This window comes from Syngnathus floridae, chromosome 16 (genome assembly GCF_059516105.1).
Source record: "Syngnathus floridae isolate MCC-2025c chromosome 16, RoL_Sflo_1.0, whole genome shotgun sequence".
NCBI lineage: Eukaryota > Metazoa > Chordata > Actinopteri > Syngnathiformes > Syngnathidae > Syngnathus > Syngnathus floridae.
The window spans coordinates 12,960,907-12,970,920 of NC_142428.1; the positions used below are offsets into that span (position 1 = coordinate 12,960,907).

At 40.8% G+C, this 10,014-nt stretch overlaps 1 long non-coding RNA gene across 1 annotated transcript; it reads right to left on the minus strand.

Moving 5' to 3' along the window:
* Positions 1-8,772: 8,772 nt before the first annotated feature.
* Positions 8,773-9,763, minus strand: LOC148385776 (uncharacterized). The gene is made up of 3 exons (XR_015853158.1): positions 9,203-9,763; positions 8,979-9,025; positions 8,773-8,855 (listed from the first exon to the last, which is right to left on the minus strand). It is a non-coding gene; the product is annotated as an uncharacterized LOC148385776 (long non-coding RNA).
* Between the last annotated feature and the right edge of the window lie 251 nt (positions 9,764-10,014).

Sequence of the window (10,014 nt, forward strand, 5' to 3'; positions counted from 1 at the left end):
GGCATGGTGTTGTTCAGTGCGGCATGGTGTTGTTCAGTGCGGCATGGTGTTGTTCAGTGCGGCATGGTGTTGTTCAGTGCGGCATAATGTTGTCCAGTGCGCCATAATGTTGTTCAGTGCGGCATGGTGTTGTTTAGTGCGGGATGGTGTTGTTCAGTGCAGGATGGTGTTGTTCAGTGCGGCATGGTGTTGTTCAATGCGGCATGGTGTTGTTCAGTGCGGGATGGTGTTGTTCAGTGCGGCATGGTGTTGTTCAGTGCGGCATAATGTTGTTCAGTGCGGCATGGTGTTGTTCAGTGCGGCATGGTGTTGTTCAGTGCGGCATGGTGTTGTTCAGTGCGGCATGGTGTTGTTCAGTGCGGAATGGTGTTGTTCAGTGCGGCATGGTGTTGTTCAGTGCGGGATGGTGTTGTTCAATGCGGGATCGTGTTGTTCAGTGCGGGGTGGTGTTGTTCAGTGCAGGATGGTGTTGTTCAGTGCAGGATGGTGTTGTTCAGTGCGGCATGGTGTTGTTCAATGCAGGATCGTGTTGTTCAGTGCAGCATAATGTTGTTCAGTGCAGCATGGTGTTGTTCAGTGCGGCATGGTGTTGTTCAATGCGGCATGGTGTTGTTCAGTGCGGGATGGTGTTGTTCAGTGCGGCATGGTGTTTTTCAGTGCGGCATAATGTTGTTCAGTGCGGCATGGTGTTGTTCAGTGCGGCATGGTGTTGTTCAGTGCAGGATGGTGTTGTTCAGTGCGGCATGGTGTTGTTCAATGCAGGATCGTGTTGTTCAGTGCAGCATAATGTTGTTCAGTGCAGCATGGTGTTGTTCAGTGCGGCATGGTGTTGTTCAATGCGGCATGGTGTTGTTCACTGCGGGATGGTGTTGTTCAATGCGGGATCGTGTTGTTCAGTGCGGCATAATGTTGTTCAGTGCAGCATGGTGTTGTTCAGTGCGGCATGGTGTTGTTCAGTGCGACATAATGTTGTTTAGTGCGGCATAATGTTGTTCAGTGCGGCATAATGTTGTTCAGTGCGGCATGGTGTTGTTCAGTGCGGCATGGTGTTGTTCAGTGCGGCATGGTGTTGTTCAGTGCAGGATGGTGTTGTTCAGTGCGGCATGGTGTTGTTTAATGCGGCATGGTGTTGTTCAGTGCGGGATGGTGTTGTTCAGTGCAGGATGGTGTCGTTCAGTGCGGCATGGTGTTGTTCAGTGCGGAATGGTGTTGTTCAGTGCGGCATGGTGTTGTTCAGTGCGGCATGGTGTTGTTCAGTGCAGGATGGTGTTGTTCAATGCGGGATCGTGTTGTTCAGTGCGGCATGGTGTTGTTCAGTGCGGCATGGTGTTGTTCAGTGCGGCATAATGTTGTTCAGTGCGGCATGGTGTTGTTCAGTGCGGCATGGTGTTGTTCAGTGCGGCATGGTGTTGTTCAGTGCGGCATGGTGTTGTTCAGTGCGGCATAATGTTGTCCAGTGCGCCATAATGTTGTTCAGTGCGGCATGGTGTTGTTTAGTGCGGGATGGTGTTGTTCAGTGCAGGATGGTGTTGTTCAGTGCGGCATGGTGTTGTTCAATGCGGCATGGTGTTGTTCAGTGCGGGATGGTGTTGTTCAGTGCGGCATGGTGTTGTTCAGTGCGGCATAATGTTGTTCAGTGCGGCATGGTGTTGTTCAGTGCGGCATGGTGTTGTTCAGTGCGGCATGGTGTTGTTCAGTGCGGCATGGTGTTGTTCAGTGCGGAATGGTGTTGTTCAGTGCGGCATGGTGTTGTTCAGTGCGGGATGGTGTTCAATGCGGGATCGTGTTGTTCAGTGCGGGGTGGTGTTGTTCAGTGCAGGATGGTGTTGTTCAGTGCAGGAAGGTGTTGTTCAGTGCGGCATGGTGTTGTTCAATGCAGGATCGTGTTTTCAGTGCAGCATAATGTTGTTCAGTGCAGCATGGTGTTGTTCAGTGCGGCATGGTGTTGTTCAATGCGGCATGGTGTTGTTCAGTGCGGGATGGTGTTGTTCAGTGCGGCATGGTGTTTTTCAGTGCGGCATAGTGTTGTTCAGTGCGGCATGGTGTTGTTCAGTGCGGCATGGTGTTGTTAAGTGCGACATAATGTTGTTCAGTGCGGCATAATGTTGTTCAGTGCGGCATGGTGTTGTTCAGTGCGGCATGGTGTTGTTCAGTGCGGCATGGTGTTGTTCAGTGCGGCATAATGTTGTTCAGTGCGGCATAATGTTGTTCAGTGCGGCATGGTGTTGTTCAGTGCGGGATGGTGTTGTTCAGTGCGGGATGGTGTTGTTCAGTGCGGCATGGTGTTCAATGCGGAATGGTGTTGTTCAGTGCAGGATGGTGTTGTTCAGTGCGGCATGGTGTTGTTCAGTGCGGCATAATGTTGTTCAGTGCGGCATGGTGTTGTTCAGTGCGGCATGGTGTTGTTCAGTGCGGCATGGTGTTGTTCAGTGCGGCATAATGTTGTTCAGTGCGGCATGGTGTTGTTCAGTGCGGCATGGTGTTGTTCAGTGCGGCATAATGTTCAGTGCGGCATAATGTTGTTCAGTGCGGCATGGTGTTGTTCAGTGCGGGATGGTGTTGTTCAGTGCAGGATGGTGTTGTTCAGTGCGGCATGGTGTTCAGTGCGGGATGGTGTCTTTCAGTGCGGCATGGTGTCGTTCAGTGCGGCATGGTGTCTTTCAGTGCGGCATGGTGTCGTTCAGTGAGGCATGGTGTTGTTCAGTGCGGCATGGTGTTGTTTAGTGCGGCATGGTGTTGTTCAGTGCGGGATGGTGTTGTTCAGTGTGGCATGGTGTTCAGTGCGGCATGGTGTTGTTCAGTGCGGTATCGTGTTGTTCAGTGCGGTATCGTGTTTCTCAGTGCGGTATCGTGTTGTTCAGTGCAGTATCGTTGTGTTGTTCGTATTGTGTTTAACACTTAGCCTCTAACACTTAGCCTCTAACACTTAGCCTCTAGCATCTAGAAGGTAAATAAATAGGAAGGAAGGACTCACCGGTGACGTCTTCGCCCACGTCCAAGCGTTGTACTTTGTATTTTCATCCTTCTGACAGTGGAAAACATAGCCAACAAACACCGTGGAACCTAAACGAATGAAAGAAAACTATCATTTGGCCACAACCAACATTCACAGATACAACACAATGTGACGTGCGGGGTTGAGGTTAAAGGTTGAGTGAAGGGCCCTCGTTTTAAACTACTTTTTTGAAAAGGATTGGGAACAAGTAAGACGTATTTAATTTATTTAATGGGAAGTAGTAAGAGCTATTGAATTTAATCTATGTATTATATTCTATTGTATTGTATTCTGTTGTATTCTTTTGGATTGTATTCACACTAACCCCACTAAAACTTCAGCCCACAAAAACTCGCCTCTGGCGCCTAGCCTCTGGCACTTAGCCTCTAACACTTAGCCTTTAACACTTAGCCTTTAACACTTAGCCTTTAACACTTAGCCTAGAAGGTGAATAAATAGGGTTAAAGGTTGAGTGAAGGGACCTCGTTTTAAACTACTTTTTTGTAAAGGAGTGGGAACAAGTAAGACGTATTTAATTTATTTAATGGGAAGTAGTAAGACTTATTAAATTTATTTAATCTACTTTTCTTCCCAGGCAAAATTTGATGTGCTGCAATTCCAAATTTCCAAAGTGAATGAAGGAATGAAGTCCTTTAAATTATGATTTTGTATAAATACTAGGCATTAACACAAAATCGACGGCACAAAATGGGCAGACTTTACTTGTTTGAAAAGGACTGGTTACAAGACAGACTTTTTTAATTTATTTAATGGGAAGAAGACTTATTTAGTTTAATTGATCTATTTTTGTTCCCTGGCAAAATTCGATTTGCTGCAATTCCAAATTTCCAAAGTGAATGAAGGAAAGAAGTCGTTTAAATTATGATTTTGTTTAAATACTAGGCATAGACACAAAATCTACGGCACAAAATGGGCAGACTTTACTTGTTTGAAGAGGACTGGTTACAAGACAGACTTTTCTGATTTATTTAATGGGAAGAAGACTTATTTAGTTTATTTAATCTATTTTTGTTCCCTGGCAAAATTGGATTTGCTGAAATTGTATTTTGCCAAATCTTGCCTTGAGACCTGATAGGAAGTATTAAACGCTTAGTTAAATCAATACAAGTTGGTAATAAGAGCGAGTAATGTTGGTTGAACCGATGAATGAAGGTTGAAAGCAATTTAAATTATGACTTTGTATAAATACTAGATATTAACAGAACATCTACTGCGCGAAATGGGCAGAGTTTACTTGTTTGAGAAGGAGTGGCTTATTCAAAACTAAGATTTATTTAATCTGTTGGTTCCCAGGCAAAATTGGATGTGATGCAATTCCAAATTTCACCACATGATGGTGCCCAATTTTGACTTCATAGGACATATTAAACACTTAGCTTGTTATTATGTTCAAGGTAATCAGATTTGTTTATTATTCTAATGGCCTCTTCAAAACTATTCTGGATTACTACTTTGGATCTATTCTACATTACTTGGCAACAACATACTCTGTAACAGATTAGGCAGTATAATCATATCTGTTAACTTGAGAGTGCCCACACTCAATCTACTTATCGTGATGTTAAATCAATTACTGTTAGACATTATTTGTCTGATAATCTACCAAATCTTTGAATTGAAGAATTTGTGATTTAATTAATAGCTTGTTGTTATGTTAAGGGTAATCAGACTTGTATATAATTCTAATGGCCTTCTTTTGAAAACTATTCTGAATTACAACTTTGGATCTTATATTACTTTGCAACAATCTACTCCGTGACAGATTAGGCAGTATAATCACATATGTTAACTTCAGTGCCCACACTGTATTTATTTATGGTTATTTGTTAAATCAAGTACTGTTAGACATGAAATAGGAAGTGTTTAACATAAATGTTATGGCTACTCACCATTGTAGCTCGCTCCTGGTCAATGATACGAGCCTCTTCTTGCAGTGGAAAACTTGCAGCCAACAAACACCGTGGAACCTAAAGGAATGAAATTAAACATTAACATTTCGCCTCGACCAATTTTCACACGTACAACGCAACGCGGCTACACTTCTGCTATTACAAACGTAAATCTCCTTAAACACAATGAGTGTTACTTACCGTGTACGCTCTAGACGGTCCAGTTGCAAGCAGAAAATAAAGATATTTCTGTTGATAATCGTCGCTGCTCAGTGGCTCACGGCCATCGCGCCAACAGATTTGAATTTTGGCGGAGGTTCGGGCAATTACGTCATATCCACGGCACATGACTGCGACGTAATACCCGCTTATCTGAAACGGCAGTTAAAAGTAGAGTTACATCAAGTTTTCTTGGAACCTAAACGAATGAAAGAAAACTATCATTTGGCCACAACCAACATTCACAGATACAACACAACGTGCGGGGTTGGGGTTCAAGATTGAGTGAAGGGCCCTCGTTTTAAACTACTGTTTTGAAAAGGAGTGGGAACAAGTAAGACGTATTTAATTTATTTAATGGGAAGTAGTAAGACTTATTAAATTTATTTAATCTACTTTTCTTCCCAGGCAAAATTTGATGTGCTGCAATTCCAAATTTCCAAAGTGAATGAAGGAATGAAGTCCTTTAAATTATGATTTTGTATAAATACTAGGCATTAACACAAAATCGACGGCACAAAATGGGCAGACTTTACTTGTTTGAAAAGGACTGGTTACAAGACAGACTTTTTTAATTTATTTAATGGGAAGAAGACTTATTTAGTTTAATTGATCTATTTTTGTTCCCTGCCAAAATTCGATTTGCTGCAATTCCAAATTTCCAAAGTGAATGAAGGAAAGAAGTCGTTTAAATTATGATTTTGTTTAAATACTAGGCATAGACACAAAATCTACGGCACAAAATGGGCAGACTTTACTTGTTTGAAGAGGACTGGTTACAAGACAGACTTTTCTGATTTATTTAATGGGAAGAGGACTTATTTAGTTTATTTAATCTATTTTTGTTCCCTGGCAAAATTGGATTTGCTGAAATTGTATTTTGCCAAATCTCGATTTGAGACCTGATAGGAAGTATTAAACGCTTAGTTAAATCAATACAAGTTGGTAATAAGAGCGAGTAATGTTGGTTGAACCGATGAATGAAGGTTGAAAGCAATTTAAATTATGACTTTGTATAAATACTAGATATTAACAGAACATCTACTGCGCAAAATGGGCAGAGTTTACTTGTTTGAGAAGGAGTGGCTTATTCAAAACTAAGATTTATGTAATCTGTTTGTTCCCAGGCAAAATTGGATGTGATGCAATTCCAAATTTCACCACATGATGGTGCCCAATTTTGACTTCATAGGACATATTAAACACTTAGCTTGTTATTATGTTCAAGGTAATCAGATTTGTTTATCATTCTAATGGCCTCTTCAAAACTATTCTGGATTACTACTTTGGATCTATTCTACATTACTTGGCAACAACATACTCTGTAACAGATTAGGCAGTATAATCACATATGTTAACTTGAGAGTGCCCACACTCAATCTACTTATCGTGATGTGTTAAATCAATTACTGTTAGACATTATTTGTCTGATAATCTACCAAATCTTTGAATTGAAGAATTTGTGATTTAATTAATAGCTTGTTCAGGGTAATCAGACTTGTATATAATTCTAATGGCCTTCTTTTGAAAACTATTCTGAATTACAACTTTGGATCTTATATTACTTTGCAACAATCTACTCCGTGACAGATTAGGCAGTATAATCACATATGTTAACTTCAGTGCCCACACTGTATTTATTTATGGTTATTTGTTAAATCAAGTACTGTTAGACATGAAATAGGAAGTGTTTAACATAAATGTTATGGCTACTCACCATTGTAGCTCGCTCCTGGTCAATGATACGAGCCTCTTCTTGCAGTGGAAAACTTGCAGCCAACAAACACCGTGGAACCTAAAGGAATGAAATTAAACATTAACATTTCGCCTCGACCAATTTTCACACGTACAACGCAACGCGGCTACACTTCTGCTATTACAAACGTAAATCTCCTTAAACACAATGAGTGTTACTTACCGTGTACGCTCTAGACGGTCCAGTTGCAAGCAGAAAATAAAGATATTTCTGTTGATAATCGTCGCTGCTCAGTGGCTCACGGCCATCGCGCCAACAGATTTGAATTTTGGCGGAGGTTCGGGCAATTACGTCATATCCGCGGCATTTGACTGCGACGTAATACCCGCTTATCTGAAACGGCAGTTAAAAGTAGAGTTACATCAAGTTTTCTTGGAACCTAAACGAATGAAAGAAAACTATCATTTGGCCACAACCAACATTCACAGATACAACACAACGTGCGGGGTTGAGGTTAAAGATTGAGTGAAGGGCCCTCGTTTTAAACTACTGTTTTGAAAAGGAGTGGGAACAAGTAAGACGTATTTAATTTATTTAATGGGAAGTAGTAAGACTTATTAAATTTATTTAATCTACTTTTCTTCCCAGGCAAAATTTGATGTGCTGCAATTCCAAATTTCCAAAGTGAATGAAGGAATGAAGTCCTTTAAATTATGATTTTGTATAAATACTAGGCATTAACACAAAATCGACGGCACAAAATGGGCAGACTTTACTTGTTTGAAAAGGACTGGTTACAAGACAGACTTTTTTAATTTATTTAATGGGAAGAAGACTTATTTAGTTTAATTGATCTATTTTTGTTCCCTGCCAAAATTCGATTTGCTGCAATTCCAAATTTCCAAAGTGAATGAAGGAAAGAAGTCGTTTAAATTATGATTTTGTTTAAATACTAGGCATAGACACAAAATCTACGGCACAAAATGGGCAGACTTTACTTGTTTGAAGAGGACTGGTTACAAGACAGACTTTTCTGATTTATTTAATGGGAAGAGGACTTATTTAGTTTATTTAATCTATTTTTGTTCCCTGGCAAAATTGGATTTGCTGAAATTGTATTTTGCCAAATCTCGATTTGAGACCTGATACGAAGTATTAAACGCTTAGTTAAATCAATACAAGTTGGTAAGAAGAGCGAGTAATGTTGGTTGAACCGATGAATGAAGGTTGAAAGCAATTTAAATTATGACTTTGTATAAATACTAGATATTAACAGAACATCTACTGCGCAAAATGGGCAGAGTTTACTTGTTTGAGAAGGAGTGGCTTATTCAAAACTAAGATTTATGTAATCTGTTTGTTCCCTGGCAAAATTGGATGTGATGCAATTCCAAATTTCACCACATGATGGTGCCCAATTTTGACTTCGTAGGACATATTAAACACTTAGCTTGTTATTATGTTCAAGGTAATCAGATTTGTTTATCATTCTAATGGCCTCTTCAAAACTATTCTGGATTACTACTTTGGATCTATTCTACATTACTTGGCAACAACATACTCTGTAACAGATTAGGCAGTATAATCACATATGTTAACTTGAGAGTGCCCACACTCAATCTACTTATCGTGATGTGTTAAATCAATTACTGTTAGACATTATTTGTCTGATAATCTACCAAATCTTTGAATTGAAGAATTTGTGATTTAATTAATAGCTTGTTCAGGGTAATCAGACTTGTATATAATTCTAATGGCCTTCTTTTGAAAACTATTCTGAATTACAACTTTGGATCTTATATTACTTTGCAACAATCTACTCGGTGACAGATTAGGCAGTATAATCACATATGTTAACTTCAGTGCCCACACTGTATTTATTTATGGTTATTTGTTAAATCAAGTACTGTTAGACATGAAATAGGAAGTGTTTAACATAAATGTTATGGCTACTCACCATTGTAGCTCGCTCCTGGTCAATGATATGAGCCTCTTCTTGCAGTGGAAAACTTGCAGCCAACAAACACCGTGGAACCTAAAGGAATGAAATTAAACATTAACATTTCGCCCGGACCAACATTCACACGTACAACGCAACGCGGCTACACTTCTGCTATTACAAACGTAAATCTCCTTAAACACAACGAGTGTTACTTACCGTGTACGCTCTAGGCAAAATTGGATGTGTTGCAATTCCAAATCTATCTGAAACGGCAGTTAAAAGTAGAGTTACATCAAGTTTTCTTTTTTAATCAACACAATCATTTACAACCGTTGACCAGAAAGAATCGTCGAAATTCGACGTCCCCCACAAACGCCACGCTCACTCGCTTTTCAGGGCAACAAAAGTACTTCTTTTTAAAAACGATGAGTTGTACTTACCGTGTACGCTCTGGACGGTCCAGTTGCAAGCAGAAAATAAAAATATTTCTCTTGTTAGTCGTATGTTACCATCCGCTGTGTCTTTGTCAACATCGCCGCCATTTTCCTACTTCCTGCTGCGAGCCACGCCCACGGATTTAAATTTGGGCGGAAGCTCTTTCCATTGGCGTCGTTTTCGCGTATAGCAAATCCGATTGGTTGGGAAGGGGGCACGGTTATGCAGCCGAGGAGTCCTGTGATCGGTGGGATGTAAAGTAGGCGTCGACGTCACGTCCGCGTCACGTGACCACGACGTGGCAGACGTCAAATAGCAACCGCTGTTTTGTTTAGTAGACTTACAGTTGTTATGCATTGACATAATGGCGCACACACCAAATAGATTTAAATAAATTAAATAATTCTTCTGCCCACTCTCTTTTAAACAAGTTAACTCTCCCCGCGGATTTGAATTCCGGCGAAAGTTACGCCCATCGACGTCACGTATGTCACGTGACCACGACGTGGCAGATGTCATATAGCAACCGCTGTTTTGTTTAGTAGATTTACAGTTGTTATGCATTGGCATAATGGTGTGCACTCAAAATAGATTTAAATAAATTAAATATTTCTTCTGCCTACTCCCTTTTAAACAAGTTAACTCTGCCCACGTCCATTGACGTCTTGTCTGCGTCACGTGACCACGACGTAGCGACGTCATATAGTAACCGCTGTTTTGACCAGTAGACTTAGTTATTATGCGTTGACATAATGGCGCACTGGTTAGCATGGCCACCTCTTAAGCATGATGATGCGGGTTCGACGCCTGATCAATG